Consider the following 19911-nt stretch of genomic DNA (forward strand, 5'->3'; position numbering starts at 1 on the left):
TGTATCCACAGTAATTGAGAGCATCAACTTCCAGCAGCAAGGTATTCTGCTTCTGCAGTAGACGTGGCTATGGAAGTCTGCTTTTTACTGAACCAGGAGATCAACCTATCACCAAAAAATTGACAAAAACCACTTGTGCTTTTTCTATCCAGTTTGCAACCTGCATAGTCATCATCTAAATATCCAATAAGATTAAAAGATGAATCATTGGGATACCATAGGCCGACATTTTGAGTACCCTTTAAATATTTCAAAATACGTTTAGCAGTAATATAATGTGATTGATTAGGGTTAGATTGAAATCTTGCACAAATACAAACAGTAAACATAATATCAAGTCTACTGGCAGTAATTTATAACAATGAGCCAATAAGACCACGACACTGAGTTACCTCTACTGAAATTCCATTTTCATCTTTATCAAGTTTGGTAGATGAACTCATTGGAGTGGAAGTAGCAGAGCATGTTTCCATGCCAAACTTCTTCAGTAGTTCTTTTGTGTACTTATCCTGATTTATGAAGATTCCAGTGTCGAGTTTCTTGATCTGCAGTCCTAGGAAGAATGTCAATTCTCCCATCATGCTCATTTCAAATTGTTCCTGCATTATCTTAGCAAACTTTTCACATAATTTGGGATTATTTGACCCAAAAATAATATCATCAACATAAATATGCACTAACAGAATGTGCTTATTTTTTTTACTAAAGTGAATAAGGTCTTGTCTACTGTGCCGATTGTAAAATCATGATTGATAAAATTTGTGAGAGAGTGTCATACCAAGCCCTAGGTGTCTGTTTCAAACCATACAGGGCTTTGTGTAACTTAAAAACATGATGCGGTAAGAAATGATCAATAAAACCTGGAGGTTGTTCAACGTAGACTTTTTCTTGTAGTAGACCATTTCAGAAGGCACTTTTCACATCCATCTGGTAAACTTGGAAGTTCTTGAAAGCAGCAAAGGCTAAGAATATTCTGATTTCTTCAAGCCTTGCTACTGGTGCATAGGTCTCATCATAGTCTATTCCTTCTTCTTGTCTGAAATCTTGAGCCACCAGTCTTGCTTTATTTCTAACCACAGTACTCTCTTGATTAATATTGTTTCTAAATACCCACCGAGTTCCAATAACTGCTTGATGAGATGGTCTAGGTACAAGAAACCAAACTTCATTTAATTTAAATTGATTTAGCTCTTCTTGCATAGGTTCAATCCAACTGGGATCTAGAAGAGCTTCTTCAATCTTCTTTGGTTCATCATGAGAAATAAAAGCAGCATGCATATATTCATTAATCATTTGTCTTCTGGTTCTTAATGGAGTTGCTGGATTTCCAATAAGTAAAGATGGAGGGTGTGATTTTCTCCAAATAAAAGAGTTTAGAGGGATTTCTTCCTGATTTAATAGATTTGGATCATGCTCAGGTAAAACAGTAGTAAGTTCTGGAATGTTAGCTGCTGGTTCTGGTACATCTGGTGTTTGTGCAGCTGTTTCTACTATAGGAATGTCTGGTTCTGGATTTTGAGCATCTTTGACACTTGGTTCTGCATCATCTTCACTATCCAGTTCCAGATGAATCATGTCTAACCTGTTACTTAGATTTGACACGTTAGAAATTTCAGGAGCACTGCTATCTTCTTCGAAGACAACATGAATAGATTCTTCAACATTAAGAGTTCTATTATTGAAGATTCTAAATGCTTTGCTTATTGCTGAATATCCAAGAAAGAATCCAGCATCTGATTTTGAATCAAATGCAGACAAATAATTTTTACCATTATTGAGCACAAATCATCTACAACCAAGCACAAGAAAATAAGATACATTAGGCTTACTCTCTTTCCATATCTCATATGGAGTCTGGTTATACCTTTTGTTGATCATGGTTCTGTTCTGTGTTTAACAAGCTGTGTTGATTGCTTCTGCCCAGAAGCGCTGAGAGATGTCTGAATCTGCTAGCATTGTTCTAGCAGCTTCTTTAAGAGTTCTGTTTCTCCTTTCAGCTACTTCATTTTGTTGAGGCGTTCTGGCAGCTGAATATCCATGATGAATACTGTTGCGATATTCACCGCTCGCAAGCGCACGGTTGTCAAGTTTTAATATATATGAGTAGAGTATCGTTCTCACGAGGAGTGTAAACTAAAAATATATCAATGCTTGTAATTAGAATAGTCTCAACTTTATATAGAAAAATCAAAAGAGGTTTGGTTTGTTTAAAAACAACTCAATTGCAAATAACTAATTGTTAATCTAAACACCGAATGGAGAAATATCAACGAGAGGAAATATATAGAGGAATTGTTTCACTAAGTTTTCACGATAATTCTTCCTTGTTGGATTTATAATCATGAATTCCTATTATTTAATGGCCAAGAACACTTAATTATTTTATTCTCCCTTTCCCAAGGGATGAATAAGTTGTATCAATCAAACTTCGATTCCAATATTTATAATAAAAATCTAAGTTTAATTGATAAATGCAACCAATGTTCTTACCTAAGCCTCGCTAAATTTATACGCCTTTCGAACGATATAAACATTCAAAGATGTGTCTCTAATGATCTATAATCTTAGTCCCTCTCCCGAGTTATAGAATTAATCAGACAATACACAATCTATGGCCAGTAAATTGCAGTAAAATAAACACAAAGAAACACAACTAAACCAAACGGAATTCAATCATAAAAATAATCACGTCAATTCATCGTATCCACAAAGTTACATCATCCTCTAGAACAAAAAATTAGTTCATCACGAAATCTAAGCAAAAACAAGACATGTTCACAGTTTTAGACATCTCTACACAATAAAATAAAGAAGCAAAAAAAGAAATGACAAATCAGAAGTGTCGTCTCTGTCCCCAGATCCATCGTTATTCGTCTTCATTATCAGTCTTCGTGCTTCAAACCGTTCCGTACGTGTGCTTCGCGTCTCTCGTGCGTGAATTTCTCTCCAAGCGGCTGTCTCTCCCTCTTTAACCTACCCTTCACGTAATTTTATATTCGCGAAATTCTGAATTCTGTACGCACGGCGCGCGTGGTTGCGCGTGATCTCATGTGACCGTGCGCGAGGTTCTGCTGGTCTGCATTTTTTTGCGCGCACGGTTGCGCGTGATGTGGAACGGCCGCTCGCGCGCCTCTGTCTCTTTGCCTCGTACATGCGTGTGCGGTTGCGCGTGATCTCGCACGGCCGCATGCGAGCTTCTGGATTACTGCTGTATCTGTGCGCGCGTGGCTGCGCGTGAAGTCGAGCGGCCACGCGCGCGCTTCTCGGCAATGGTGCGGCTGTGCATTTCCTTGTTGCGTGTATGCTATCGGCTCTGTTTTCTTGGCCCATTGGCTTCGTATACACTTTTTTCTCCATTCCTAAAATGATAATCAAAACAAACCAAAAACGCATAATTTCGTTCGAAACTAATATAATTCAAATGGATTCTTATGTAAATTAAGTGCAAATATTGCACTTATCAAACCCCCCAAACTTAAACTTTTGCTAGTCCCGAGCAAAATAAAATAAAATTGACTGTTCAAGGAAAAATTAACTCTAACTACTATAGTTATGGATATGCAAGAAGTGACATTGGCCTCCGACTTGTCTATTTTCATGTAATTCACGATTTCTCAAAAGTCACGTGCGTGTGTGCTATGCCAATGCTCATTTACCCAATCAAATGCTCAAATAGATTCACAACACTTGCTAGCCTTATAAACTCAAGAGATCTTCAATTCAGTTTAAACCACACTTCATTAGTATACAAATTCACTTACACATATACCAAAGGACTTCATTGGTAATTGTTTGGTTCAATAGGTATTCAACATAAGTACATCAAATGATGATGTTACACAATCGGATGCTTACATGCAAATAATTAAAGTTCATACTTGCTAACCATGTTTGTCAGGTATCCATAGGATTGACTGGAACAACTTTTCTCTACTAGTATATTGGATAAATGTGACAAGATTAATAGGTCTTGTAGGCTTGTAACGTTCGGCTATGACTCATGGCTACAATAAAGGTATTGAAATCAAAATTTAAGAGAAATAATCGAATTTTCATCATCTTCACTCTCATTTTCTTTCACTGTCACTTTCTTGTTTTCTTCCCAATCATATCCTTCATTTCTCATATTTTTCTTTTTCACCACTTTTTCGATTCATTTCTTTTATTATTTTTTTCTTCTTTTTGTCTCTTTTTCAACTCTTTTTTTCACGTTTAATTTTTCTTTTTCTTTTCAAGGAGTATTTGAATCATCACCACACCAATGAACTTATTTCTCTCAAAATCTAGAAAGGACAATAAGTGTATAAGCTTCATTAGGTAGGCGTTGTGGGGTGTAGAATAGATACAAGTGGGGGTTAATTGTATGTCATTGACACACACCACTTGATTTTTAATAGGCTCAAAATGGGACACTAGGGATATTTCATGTTGATTTGGTAGGCTCAAAGGCTTAAACGGTTCCAAAGATTGCCTAAATCATTCCTATGTCACATATAATCCGTATTTCGTCTCGGAAAGTGTTCAAACAAGTTCTAGATTTCCGTCAATCCATTAGTCAACTCATACAAACCAAACACATGCATTTTTCACTAAAAATGATATATGAGATAGGTGCACAAATAAAATTCAAGCATCTCAATCTACTCGAGGCTCAATGGGCTAACGAACGATAATAACAATGAAAAACAGGCCCAAAGACAATGAGAAAGATTGTCTATGTCATTTCTGTGTTTGCAAAGGTGTCAGTTAATGTCATGTGAGAAATACTAAATTTCAGATCTCTATTGTCTATGTAGCATCACAAGTATGTAAATTGTCTCTAAACATCGATAGTATCAACAAACATGACCATGCAAAGATATTTATGACTCCCAAGTTATCAAGACTACATATATGCATTAAAACCACGATTTCATTTTCATCATCGGCCACACAATGACGTATCCATGACTATTCCTAACGATTATAGCATGCAATAAATAAATAAACGAAATTTATTTTATTTTATTTTTTTTTATTTTTTTTCTCGAAAATAAGAACGAAATTAACTACTGCAGAAAGTAATGCTAAACTCTAACAATCAAAGCAAGAAAATTAACACCCCCAAACTTGCAGTATGCATTGTCCTCAATGTATAACTAAAAAGCGCGTGACAACACATACCTGTCACACGAGTGTCAGATCTCGTTGCCCCAGTCGTCATCTGCGGCATCTTCAACGTCCTCGTCCATGGGCTGCGGTGGGGGGCTGTCTGGTGGTGGTGGATACTGTGGTGGCCAGGCTGGCTGTGGTGGACAAAGAGCATCATCGGGCCCAATAGGTGGAAAACGCGGGGCTAGCACCGACGTGAAATCCATCATATAGACATGAAAGCAGTATTCGTGTGTCGGTGTTCGGCCAGCTCTTCTCACTGGGCCCGCATATCATGTTCCATTCGGAACACCCTGTCTCGCAGACTGATGCGATGGATCGGTGGTGGTGGCTGTTCTTGGTGCTCTCTAGCCCGTTGGTTGTAAGCCGCCCGAGCGGCTTGTCGTTCTAACTCTCGTGCTCCGCGCCCAATGTTTCTAGCAGAAACAATGATTGGGCCCTTGGCTTTCAAAACTTGTTCATCTGCGCCCAATAATACACCAGCATGAAGACATAAAGCAGTGATAGTGTGTGGACAATGGAGGCTGACGGTCACGAGTCCCGCACCAGCACGCATAATAGAACCATTAATTATCTTCCCCAGATCCACTGTCTTCCCGGTCATGATGGCGTAAATAAATGTCACTTTATCTTTTGTAATTTCTATCTGATGAGTGGATGGCATGATTCTTGATATGATGAATGAGGCCCAACTTCGTGGGTCACGGAGCAATTCAGATTTTTTTAGAGTAACGGGAGCGCCTTGATTCAAACGCCACTATGCACACTCGACGCATAATTTTCTGATAATAAAATCTACAGTGCCGGTAATAAATGTTGTATACTCGTCGGTGTCAAAGCTCTGCAGATTATAGATAGAATTAATGGTTGCCGAGTCAAATGAGACCAATTTCCCTCGCACCAAAACTCTGTAGTCCTCATGTTTGATTCTCAAATTAGCATAAAATTCACGGACTATAGAAATAACTGCATCTGGCGCTGACTGGGCTATATCCAACCACCCCTTTTGCTCAACTTCTTCAATTACGACACAATTAGGGTTGGTGAGATCTAGCCCTCGTTCTTTAATAATTGACCTGGACAAGGTGCTCTCGTAAACTCTGAAGGCTTCTTCGTTCCAAAATTTATTGGCGTCATAGGAACATGAAGAGGAAGCCACGTCTTTTGATCGCTTTTTAGGCATGATATTTCAATAATATCCACAGTTTCAACAACAATTATAGAACAATACAGTACCCAAAATTGCTTGATTGCTAGAACTTTACCCAAATAACAACAAAGTAGAGGAATCGGTAACCTCTAGTGTGGAGAAATAACTGTCTAGTGGCGACGCCGGCGGCGGTAATCGCTATGGTGAGGCAATTGTCTGAAGAGTTGAAGGTAGAGATGAGTGGATTGGGAAGAGTTTGATGGAGGAGAGTTTTTGTATTGTTGGAGTGGAGGAGATGGATTGTAGGACTTGGGATTTGTAGGTTTGTAGGGGAAGAAGAAAGAAGAAAGAGGCGCTCTCTTGCTGGGATATAAAACTGACTTGGTGCGCTGCGCTCGCGGTCGCGCGTGATGTGGCGCGGCCGCGGGTGATTTTTTTTTTGACTCTGTTCGACGGCCGGTTCAACTGTTACCTGCATAATAGAACACATATCAATGTCTAATCGTCACATGTAGAGTTCAATAACATAAAAATGCCAAAAATAAAAATACTACTGAAAATAAAATAAAAGCAAATAAAGAAAATGAAAGCAATAAAAGATATTGGTTGGGTTGCCTCCCAACAAGCGCTTGGTTTAACGTCATCAGCCTGACTGCCACCAGTTTACTGAGTTTGGTTTGCTCAAACTAATGATTTCGATATTCCTTACTTCGGTCCCATAGTAAGGCTTAACCCGCTGTCCATTCACCTTGAAGGTTCTTCCATCACTGCACCTTAGCTCGATAGCCCCATGAGGATACACTGTTTCCACAACAAATGGCCCTGACCAACGCGATTTCAGTTTACCTGGAAACAACTTCAGACGAGAATTGAATAACAGTACTTGTTGTCCGGGTTTGAGCTCCCTTCGTACAATGATTCTGTCATGCCATTTCTTGGTCTGTTCTTTGTAGATCTTGGCATTCTCATATGCATCATTACGGAATTCCTCCATTTCATTTAACTGCAGTTTTTTTGACATCCCCAGAAGCTTTCAAGTCAAAGTTCAACTTCTTAACTGCCTAGAATGCTCGGTGCTCCAATTCTAGCGGCAAGTGGCATGCTTTCCCAAATACTAGCCTATAGGGAGATATCCCAATAGGCGTCTTGAATGCAGTCCGATAAGCCCATAACGCATCATCCAACTGAATGACCCAATCCTTCCGGTTGGTGTTGACAGTCTTTTCCAGTTTTTGTTTAATTTCTCGGTTGGATATTTCAGCTTGTCCATTCGACTGAGGATGATATGCTAGTGCCACTTTGTGCTTCACACTGTATTTAGCCAAAAGTGAGTTGAAAATTTTATTTCAAAAATGCGTACCTTCGTCACTTATGATGGCTCTCGGTGTTCCAAACCTGGTGAAGATGTTCTTATGCACGAATTTATTACAACACGAGCGTCATTAGTATTGGTGGCGATTGATTCCACCCATTTCGAAACATAATCTACAGCTGATAAAATATAAGAATTTCCAAAATAAGGGGGAAATGGTCCCATGAAATCTATGCCCCAAACGTCAAAAGGTTTCACTTCCAAAATATTTGTCAGTAGTAATTCCTGACGCCTAGAGATGTTTCCTAACTTTTGGCATCTATCACATGATTTTACTAAGGTATAACTATCTTCAAACAAACTAGGCCAATAAAAACCAGATTGCAATACCTTAGCTGTTGTTCGTGATGCTCCAAAATTTCCACCATATGGTGAAGAATGACATTGCTTTAGAATTTCCTGTGCTTCGACACCGTCCACGCATCTTCTAATAAATTAGTCAGCACATCTCTTATAAGAAAAGATCATCCCAGAAGAAAATTTTGATATCATGGAAGAACTTTTTTTTTCTGATGATGGCTTACTTCTGGAGGCAGGGTACCACAAGACGAAAAATTTGCAATATCAGCAAACCAAGGAAGTACAGAGTTTACCTCGAAGAGCTGCTCATCCGGAAAGGTTTCCTGTACAGCTCCCTCTTCTTTCTTCTCCTCCAGCTCAAGTCTCGACAAGTGGTCAGTCACTTGATTCTCACTTCCTTTCTTATCTTTGACCTTGAAGTCAAATTCTTGTAGTAGAAAAATCTACCTTATCAAGCGTGGTTTTGCATCCTTCTTGGCGAATAGATAGCGAATAGCTGCATGGTCAAATAGGGCCTGAATTTGTCGAAGACAAACACTACTGCAAGCATCTCCTTCTCAGTCGTAGTGTAATTTTGTTGTGTGGTATCTATTGTACGGCTTGCGTAGTAAATTGCCCTAAACATATTTTCCCTTCTTTGGCCTAAGACATCGTCCACTGCATAATCACTTGCATCACACATCAGCTCAAAGGGCTCCTTCCAGTCCAGCACTATCATAATTGGTGCAGTCATCAATGCCTTCTTGATCTTCTCAAATTCCTGCAAACAATCATCATCAAAGATAAAAGTGGACTCTTTTTCAAGCAAATTACATAGAGGTTTAGTGATATTAGAAAAATCTTTAATAAATCTACGATAAAACCCTGCATGTCCTAGAAAGCTCCTTATTCCTTTTATGTTCTTTGGTGGGAGAAGTTTTTCGATGGCAACCACCTTGGTTCTGTCAACCTCTAATCCCCGAGGAGACACTTTATGTCCAAGAACAATGCCCTCTTGGACCATAAAATGGCATTTTTCCCAATTAAGAAATAGGTTCTTTGCTTGACAACTCTGCAAAACAAGGGATAATTTATGCAAACAATGATCAAATGAAGAGCCAAATACCGAGAAGTCATCCATGAAAACTTTCATGATTTCCTCCACCATGTCTGCGAATATGGCCATCTTGCATCTTTGAAAAGTAGCAGGCGCATTGCATAGCCCAAAAGGCATTCTCCTAAAAGCAAACTTGTCATAAGGACACGTGAAAGTTGTCTTCTCCTGATCTTCTGGCGCTATAGCAATTTGGTTATAACCTGAATAACCATCTAAAAAGCAGTAATGACAATAACCATCAATTCTATCAAGCATTTGATCGATAAAAAGTAGTGGAAAATTATCTTTACGTGTGGCATTGTTTAACTTTCTATAATCAATACATACTCGCCAGCCAGTTACAGTACGAGTAGATATTAATTCATCATTTTCATTTCTAACCATAGTTATTCCACCTTTTTTGGGTACAACTTGCACAGGGGACACCCAACTACTGTCAGAAATAGCATAAATTACTCCAGCATTTAACAATTTCAACACCTCATTTTTTACAACTTCCTTCATCGCTAGAATCAACCTCCTCTGATGATCCACATAAGGAGTATATGACTCCTCCATCAAAATTTTATGCATGCATATAGTGGGGATAATTCTCCTAATATCATAAATCGACCATCCTAAAGTAGTTTTAAATTTCCTCAATACTCTCAATAATTTATCTTTTTCATTACAAGTAAGAGAGGAGGAGATGATTATCAGATATGTCGACTTTTCACCTAAAAATGCATAGCAAAGGTGGCTTGGTAGTTCCTTCAAATCAGGGGAAGGAGGTAGTACCTTTGTTTGCTTATGCACCTCCAATTCCTCAAGCAGTGCATCCGTCTTTTTTTCTTTCTGTGATCCATCAAGATCCACAAGTTGCTCTTTCACTTCCCAATCATCTTCATCAACAGTTCCTATAGCACCTATCAAACAGCTCTCCAAAGGATCCCTAGTTCCTGTACAATCAAGAGACATACATGAGTCTATAACATCAATGCTTTTACATGTACTTACCTCATTTGATCCCTTCATGGCTTGATAGATATAAAAAATGATTGTTTCTCCACCAACTCTCAAGGTGAATTCAACCTTGTGCACATCTATCAATGCCCTTCCAGTTTCCAGGAAAGGTCTCCCAAAGATTAATGGAGCATCATGATCTTCCTTCATATCTAAAATCACAAAATCAGCAGGAAAAATAAATTTATCTACTTTTACCAGTACATCCTCGAAGACCACTTTTGTCGGCAAGCTGTAAAATGATAGTGGTTGGTTTAACCTCTCCAAGCTCAAATTCCCTGTAAATAGAAAATGACATCAAATTAATACTTGCTCCTAAATCACATAAAGTTTTACTACATTTAGAACCACCAATAAAGCAAAGAATAGTAAAACTCCCTGGATCTTTTAATTTTTGTGGTAGCTTCCTTTGTAGAATAGCGCTAAAATCTTCAGTCAGCTTCACAGTCTCAAACTCCTGCAGCTTCCTCTTCTTAGACATCACATCTTTAATAAATTTTGCATAATTTGGCATTTGCTCCAAAGCATCAGCAAATAGTATGTTGATGTGTATCTTCTAAAAAATCTCTAAGAATTTTTCAAACTGATCATCCAAATTGTTTTTTTTTTCGAACATCTGAGGGTATGGAAGAGTTGGATTAAATACTAGAGGTTGTTCAACTTCAAATTCAACTTTGGATCCCTCAATTTTACCTTCTTCAATTGTCTTCTCACTTTCCACTCTCTCTTTGGGACTTTGTACCTCCAATTCTTTCCTACTCCTTAAAGTGACTGCCTTGCACTACTCTTTTGGATTAACTTCCGTGTTACTAGGAAATTGACCCCCTGTTCTTATCTCTCAATGCGTTAGCCAGCTACCCGATTTGCGTCTCCAAAGATTTCATCGTGGCTCCCATATTTCCTATGTGAGTCTCCATATTTTCAAGACGAGATTCAGTCATTGCCATCCTTTTTTAAGATTCAGCAACAAACGTTCCCACTAAATCCTCAAATGAAGGTTTTCTTTCCCCCTTTGACGTATGGATTCGATACATTTTTATTATTCGCATATGAAAAATTTTCGTGATTTTTCAAACCAGGATGATATGTGTTAGGGGGAGGGTTACCTTGATATCCTCCAAATCCACCAAAATTTCTGTTGTTGATATACTGAGCTTCTTCAGGAAGAGATGGCTCTTCAGCGACAATCGATGTATCCTCAATTTCTAATGTGCTCACCTTATTCATCGCTGCTATCTGTGTGGTCAATGCAGATACCTGGGCAGTGAGTGTCGTAATAGGATCCACAGAATAAACTCCAGCCGTCCTCTTTACTCCTGATCTCTCGGACGGTCACCGGTAGCTATTTATAGTCATCTGCTCAAGCAAGTCACAAGCTTGCTCAGGAGATTTGGCAAAGATCGTGCCACCAGCCGCTGCATCCACTGTTCTTCGTGTTTGCCCATTTAGACCGTTGTAGAATAATTCAATTTGCACCCAGTCTTCGAAGCCATGGTTCGGGCACTTTCCCAACAATTCCTTGTATCTTTCCCATGCCTCGTACAACTGCTCAAAATCAGTCTTCCTGAAAGTGTTAATCTCAATCTTCAATTGTGCAGACTTTGCAGGGGGAAAGTATTTTGCCAGAAATTTCGTCGCCAGCTCCTGCCATGTCATGATAATTCCCAAGGGAAGCGATTGGAGTCATCCTCTTTCTTGGTCCCTGAGAAAAAACGGAAACAAACGCTGTCTAATAATATCATCAGGAACATTATTAATTTTTACCGTATCCGTTATCTCCAAGAAATTCCTCAAATGAATGTGAGGATCAGCAGTGGCAGTTCCTGCGAATTGGTTCTATTGAACCATATTTATCAGTGCAGGCTTCAGCTCAAAATTAATGGCGTTGATGGTCCCTAGAGCAATGCAAGAATAATGAGTTTTGATCACTGGTCGAAAGTGATATCTGATAGGTATAGCTCCGGCAAGTTATGTCTGTCATTCTCTCTGTGTTCAGCCATTGCTTGGATCTCTTCTCTTTTTTCTTTTCTTAATCTTCTTGCAGTTCTTTCGATCTCCGGATCAAAAATAAGCAAGTCAGGGTTTTGTGATCTTAGCATGCACTGTCAAGCAGAAAAAATGAAAAACTTAATCAATATAAATAAAATAAAATAAAAAGCTCTAAATTAAAATCTAGACTAATTGGTAACAATATTGATATAAATTCAAATTTTGACACTCTCCGGCAACGGCGCCAAAAACTTGTTGCGATATTTATCGCTCGCAAGCGCACGTTTGTCAAGTTTTAATATATGTGAGTAGAGTATTGTTCCCACGAGGAGTGTAAACTAAAAATATATCAATGCTTGTAATTAGAATAGTCTCAACTTTATATAGAAAAATCAAAAGAGGTTTGGTTTGTTTAAAAACAACTCAATTGCAAATAACTAATTGCTAATCTAAACACCGAATGGAGAAATATCAACGAGAGGAAATATCTAGAGAAATGGTTTCACTAAATTTTCACGATAATTCTTCCTGGTTGGATTTATATTTATGAATTCCTATTATTTAATAGCCAAGAACACTTAATTATTTTATTCCCCTTTTCCCAAGTGACGAATAAGTTGTATCAATCAAACTTCGATTCAAATATTTCTAATAAAAATCTAAGTTTAATTGATAAATGCAACCTATGTTCTTACCTAAGCCTCGCTAAAGTTATACGCCTTCCGAACGATATAAACATTCAACGATGTGTCTCTAATGATCTATAATTCCAGTCCCTCTCCCGAGTTATAGAATTAATCAGACAACACACAATTTATGCCCAGTAAACTGCAGTAAAATAAACACAAAGAAACACAATTAAACCAAACGGAATTCAATCATAGAAATAACCACGTCAATTCATCGTGTCTACAAAGTTACATCATCCTCTAGAATGGAAAATTAGTTCATCTTGAAATCTAAACAAAAAAAGACATGTTCACAGTTTTAGACATCGCTACACAATAAAATAAAGAAGCGAAAGAAGAAATGACAAATCAGAAGTGTCGTCTCTGTCCCCAGATCCGACGTTCATTGTCTTCGTTATCAGACTTCGCGCTTCAAACCGTTCTATACATGTGCTCCGCGTCTCTCGTGCGTGACTTTCTCTCTAAACAGCCGTCTCTCCCTCTTTAACCTACCCTTCACGTCATTTTATATTGGCGAAATTCTGAATTCTGTACGCACGGCGCGCGCGGTTGCGTGTGATCTCACGCGACCGCGCACGAGGTTCTGCTGGTCTGCATTCTTCTGCGCGCGCACTGTTGCGCGTGATGTGGTGCGGCTGCGCGCACGCCTTTGTCTCTTTGCCTCGTCATGCACACGTGGTTGCGCATTATCTCGCGCAGCCACGCGCGAGCTTCTGGATTCATGCTGTATCTGTGTGCGCGCGGCTGCGCGTGAAGTCGTGCGGCCGCGCGCGCGCTTCTTGGCGATGGTGAGGCTGTGCACTTCCTTGTTGCGTGTACGCTATCGGCTCTGTTTTCTTGGCCCACTTGGCTTCGTGTACACTTTTTTCTCCATTCCTAAAATGATAATCAAAACAAACCAAAAACGCATAATTCCGTTCGAAACTAACATAATTCAATTTGGATTCTTATGTAAATTAAGTGCAAATATTGCACTTATCAAATACCCTATTCATCCAAATATAACTCAATAATCTTGTTAGTAAATTCAGTGCCCCGATCACTTCTGATTTTAATGATAGAAACTGATTTTTCATTTTAAATCTTTTTCAGAAGCTTGATCAGGAGGCTACTGGTTTGATCTTTTCCAGCAAGAAATATTACTCAAGTAAATCTAGAAAAGTCATCCACAACAACAAGAGTGTATTTCATTTCCCCTTTACTCATGATAGGGATTGGACCAAATAAGTCCATATGCAATAATTCCAAACACCTTGAAGTTGATTTACTACCTTTATTCTTGAAGCTAGATCTTACTTGTTTGCCAAGTTGACATGCAGAACATACATGATTCTTAACGAAATTAATATCAGGTAAATCATCAACTATGTTCTGCTTCTTGAGATTATTGATTGACTTTAAGTTAAGATGATTCAATCTCTTGTGCCAGAGCCAATGTTTATCACTAAGGGAGGCAACTAAACATGTAGGAATATTAACATGTTCTTTGTTCCATGATACTTTGTAAGTGTTGCCTTCTCTCTTTCCGGTTAAGACTATAGACTCATTGGCATCTTTAGTTGTGCAGGTGTGCTTCTAAAAAGCTACTTTATCACACAGTTGACTAATACTAATTAAATTATAACAGAGATTTTCAACCAAGAGCACATCATTTATAGTGATATTACCATGGATAATCTTACCCTTACCCACGGTTTTACCTTTTGAGTTGTCCCCAAAGTTATCTTTGGTCCAGTGCAACTCATTATTTCTGAAAGTAAACTCTTTTGTCCAGTCCTATCTCTGTAACATCCACTATCCAGATACCATGTAGAGCTGCTTATCTTGGCTTTCTTATCATGTTCCTGCAATCACAGGTTTTAGTAAATGGTACTCAATCTATTTGGGTCCAAGCCTTATCAGTCCTTCAGAAATCCACATTTGTACAATTCTAGGTGATTTTGTACTTCGGGTATCCACAGAGGTGTGTGCAACAGAAGGTCTGTTATTTCTAACAGAATGCATTTTAGGATGTTGTTCTTCCCTTCTGTTCTTATCGTCTTTTCTGTATCTCTTCTGAACTGGTCTGCAATTATAATACTGGTAGTTTCTAACCTTCATAGAGGGTAGTCCTCTTGAGTTGAATCATCCACTAGATCCAGCACTCTGGTGGACTCTACTCTTAGGTTCAACATAACCCAGACCATAATGTTTTCTTTTGTTCGTCTGATTTTCAAACCTTTCAATTTGAACAGTTGGTACTTCTGGTTTATGTACCACACTGGATTTAACAAAGTGAATGTACTTCCCTTTGCTTATATCCAGTTTTGGCTTAGTACTTGTTTCAAAAGTGCTTTCATCATTACTGAATCCGAGACCACTCCTATCTCCGGATTGCTTCTGTAATTCTTGCATCTTCTCTAAAGAAACAGAAGACTTATTCCATGCATTCACCAGAACCGATAGCTTCTGGTTTTCAAACCTCATCGTCTAGTATTCTGCATTTACTCTAGCATTCTCAGTTCTCAATTTACTTATCTCGACTTTTAGATCACTGCAGCTGTTTTCTTGCAAGCAAGTAAACTTACTGATTTGATTTTTAAAGTTTTGATTTTCAATTTTAACTTCCTCGAATGACTGAGAAAGTCTTGAGTACTCTTCCACCATGTCATGTAGTGCTTTAATTAAATCATCTCGTGTAAACTCATCAGAATCAAAGTCAAATACCTCTCCAGATGTCGAGGCTGATTCAGTGTTTGCCATGAGACAGTTGATTTCTTCTGCATCACTATCGCTGGAATGACCATCTGAGTCAGAAGACTCATAGCTAAAATCCACCCATTTTGATTTGCTTTCTTCAGCAATCATCGCTGTGCAGTCTCTTCTGGATTTCTTATCATTCCGCTTGTACTCCTTCTTCTTCTGATCATCCTTCTTTGGTTTCGGGCAATCAGCAATAAAATATCCAATCTTTCCACAGTTGAAGCATGTCATATCACCAAGTGATGAATCCTTCTTAAAGTTTTTGTTTGGACTTTGGTATGCTCGGTGATTCTTCTTCATGAATCTTGAGAACTTCTTCACAAACAGAGATATTGCATCATTGCTGATTTGTTCAGCAGTCTTGTCAGATGTGCTTTCAATAGTAGCAGCAGGTGATACACTTGGAATAACTGCAGCAGTAGCTGCAAGAGCCTTGGTAGGTGGATTCGACGAGGGCTCTTCTCCACTCCTTACTTCAAGTTCAAACTCATAGGCTTTCAAGTCTGCAAACAAGTCATGTAGCTCCAACTTGTTCAGATCTTTTGAGACTTTCATTGCCATTGTTTTTACATCACATTCCCTGGGTAAATCTCTCATCACTTTGAGTGCTACTTCTCTGTTGCCATGTTTCTTTCCCAGAGCTGCTAGTTCGTTCACTAAGCTGTTGAAACGTTCATCAAACTCGCTTACAGTTTCTTTGGCTTTTATCTTCAGATTTTCAAATTTCTGTATTGCCACAGACAACTTGTTCCCCTTTGTCTGTTCATTTCCTTCACATATTTGGATGAGTTTCTCCCAAATCTCTTTCGCAGTAGGACACATTTTGATTTTGCTGAAAGTATTCTTATCAAGTGTTTTGTAAAGAATCTCCTTCGCAACATAGTCAAGATTAGCTTTCTTCTTGTCCTCGCTTGTCCATTCACTTATTTGTTTCTCAAGCATTTGTGGTGCACCTTCAGTAATAGCAATAGCTGGATAAAGCTTAAGAATTTTCAAGGGACCATCTGTGATGACAAACCACATGTCCTCGTCTTGAGCTGTAAGATGAGCTTGCATCCTGATCTTTCAATCATCAAAATCTTCTTTTGAGAACATAAGAACCTTGCTGAAATGTGCCATAACTATTATAAATTTTCAGAACAAGAAAAATATGCTCTGATACCACTTGTTGGGGATCGATATGGAGTTTAGAGGGGGGTGAATAAACTCGTTCCTTTGTTGGAATTTTTTGCAAAGGGTGCTAGAATCATGTTAGAGATTACAGCTTATCTTGTTCGAATATATATCCAGCATATCACAATAATTGTGCGGAAACGATCCGATGGATTGAGGTGAAAACAATAAAACAGTAGACAGTAGTTGTTTCTGGAAGTTCGAAGATGAAATCTTCTACGTCTCTCCTTCTTCTGTTTCCAGAAGGTATCACTAAAAGACTTTTGTTTTTACAGTACAACTTTGTACACACCCACTTCAATAGGACTTACCTTTAGCCTACTGAAACTCTTAGTTTCACAACACAATAGAACGAATACAACGAAGTTCTGGAAAAGACTCTTTTTCAGATTACAGACTATTCTCAATAAGATGTAGTAAAGTGTTTAGCTTGTGAAGAGATTACGAAACAGCAGAACAATATGATCTCAGAAGATTAGATATTTGTTATAACGAGTGTGCTGCTTTTCAATACGTTTGAGCTTGAAGATAACAAGTAGTTCTTTGATTGTTCAAAATAACGTTGGATAGATAATGTGTTCCTTGAAAATAATGATCGTTGTTTTCTATATAGGATTGATCTTTATATATATAGAAAGCTTGAATCTAACGTAAACAAAACAACTTCTTTGACTTCTGAGAGAATCAGCTTTATCACCAAAATAGGGTCTTGCAGAAAGCTTCAGAATAATCAGTTTTTGTTTCATACCAAAACTGGTAAGACGTATTAAATGACTTCGTATAACATTAATTGTGTCATTAATACTAGTAATAGGTAAAGTTACGGTAACATTTAAGACTTGCATGCATTCAAACAAAAGATGTTAAGTTGCTTCTGCTTAAGCTACGTTCTGCTGCTTAAGCTAAGTTATGCTTTTTATAAGCCGTTAAGTACTCGAAAAGTATTGCTTCTGATTAAGCGATACGAGAGCTTCTGCTATTTAAGTTGTCTTCTGATTTTACTCTCACGACCTACTTGTTTTGACTCTCATCACCACAATTTAATTAAGTCTAACAAAATGAAATTTATGGATATATGTATACTATATTTATTAAAGACGTGTGCCATTCATGATCCTATTTATCCTTCACTAATAATGATGAATTAAAGTGATTAATTTAAACATATACTTAAAGATAAAATATAATGGAATTAAAAACTCAAAAGTAATATATAAAAAATTATACTCACTAGTAATAATTCAACTAAAGTGACTTTTTCATATACTAAAAAAATAAAATTTAATAAATCAAAATTCAAAAATAATATTTAAAATATTCTATTAACATAATTACATTCTATATAAAAATTTAATATATTTAATTAAATAATATTAAATTTTAATATATATGCACATATCTTATGTAAAGATATTTTTGTATATTTAACATTGATTTCGCCTCATAAAATATATATTTTTGAATTAAAAATATAATTCCCTATTTAGTCCCCCGTTTATTTCATTTTCTTAATTCAGATGCTTATTTTTCAAGTGTTTCGAATTAATAATTCATTTTACGTAATTTTCACGGTTTAGTATATGTTAACTACACAGTTAAAAGAGATGGAAAATAAGCATATGACTCACGAATAACTCCTTATTTAGCCATCCATTTTATGTCGATTTCTCGGTCCAATCCCCAGTTTTTTCATGTGTCTCGAGTTCAAGAATTTTTGTCTTGTGGGAAAAATATTTTTCAAAGTATATATATAAGAAATATATAGAGCATGATCTTAACTTGAAGTAAACAAAAACACACGAAAAAATATATAAAATAACCTTCTTTCATTGAGAAATGATTCTACTAAAAGACTTTGGTTTTATAATTGTTTGTAACAATCCATTTCAACTAGAACTTATCAAATGCTTTAGTTGAAACTCTTAGTGGTCATTTTACAAATTCGGTTGTTTAAGAACTCCCATTTCCCCAGACAACTAAACAAATAACCAACGGTTAGCTTGTAAAGACTTGAGTTGGTGAAGTAGCACTAAAAGACTCTTGAATGATCTTATAGGTTCTGATAGGCGAGTGCTAAGTGAAAAAATATTAAATAAAATTTATAATCTTTTAATTGATTCTTCTGAGTCTTATGATTCAGAATTTGAAAAATTTTCTTCTAAATCCAAAGATGAAAATGAATCTTAACAAATAGATGAATTAATTACATCTAGTAACGAATCTGAAAAACAAATTAATATGCTTTCAAAATATCAACAATTCCTTCTTGATATTCTAAAAAGCATAAATGATCTCAATATTCAAAAAGAATATCTTGATAAAATTTTAAAATCTCTCAAAGAAAATAAAAAATAAAAAACAGAAACAAAATATACTACTTTACCAAATACTTCTAAAAATACTTACGACCTAATCAATATTTTAGAAAAAAAAATAAAATAAAAAATAAAGAGATAACTATCCAAGACTTACAAAAGATATAAAAGAAATAAAACTAAAAGAATTAGAAGAAAAACAAAAACAAGATTCTGAAATAATCAAAAGAATATTAGATAATATTAATATTGAAAATTCCGAAGAATCTGAAGATAATGAAATTAAAAATATTCAAAACTTTGAGAAAAATTTTAGAAGACTTTCTTTTTGTATTAAGAGAAATAACCTCTAGAAAATACATACTAAAAATAAATCTAGTATTTTCAGAAAATTTTAAAATGAATACAATAGCCTTTTTTGATATTGGTCCTGATTTAAATTGTATAAAATCACGAATAGTACCTAAAAAATTTCAAAAAAAAAAAAACTAATGAAAACCTTTCGGCTGCTAACAATTCTAAATTAAATGTTATTTCAAAAACAGAAGCATCGATATTAGATAATGGAGTTTTTATTAAAACTACATTCATTCTAGTTAATGATAGACATCATACTGAAATTCTAGGAACTTTTATCGGATTAATTACTCCATATAAAGTAAATAATAATTCTATCTCTTTTAAATTTAATTATAAAAAATTAGAATTTGAATTATTAGAAAAACCCCGAACAAGAAATCTAAATTTAATAAAAGCATATTCTATATATGAAAATAGTATTAATGTACTAATCCAAGGAAAAAATCGTCATCTAAAAAATCTTAAAAATGATATTTCTCTAAAAGGAATAGAAACTTGTGGATATAAAAAAGATTATGAAAGAATTCTAACAAATTTATTTGATCCATGCAGGAAAATGACATCATCAAACA

Source organism: Primulina huaijiensis, chromosome 10 (genome assembly GCF_012295235.1).
Source record: "Primulina huaijiensis isolate GDHJ02 chromosome 10, ASM1229523v2, whole genome shotgun sequence".
Taxonomy (NCBI): domain Eukaryota; kingdom Viridiplantae; phylum Streptophyta; class Magnoliopsida; order Lamiales; family Gesneriaceae; genus Primulina; species Primulina huaijiensis.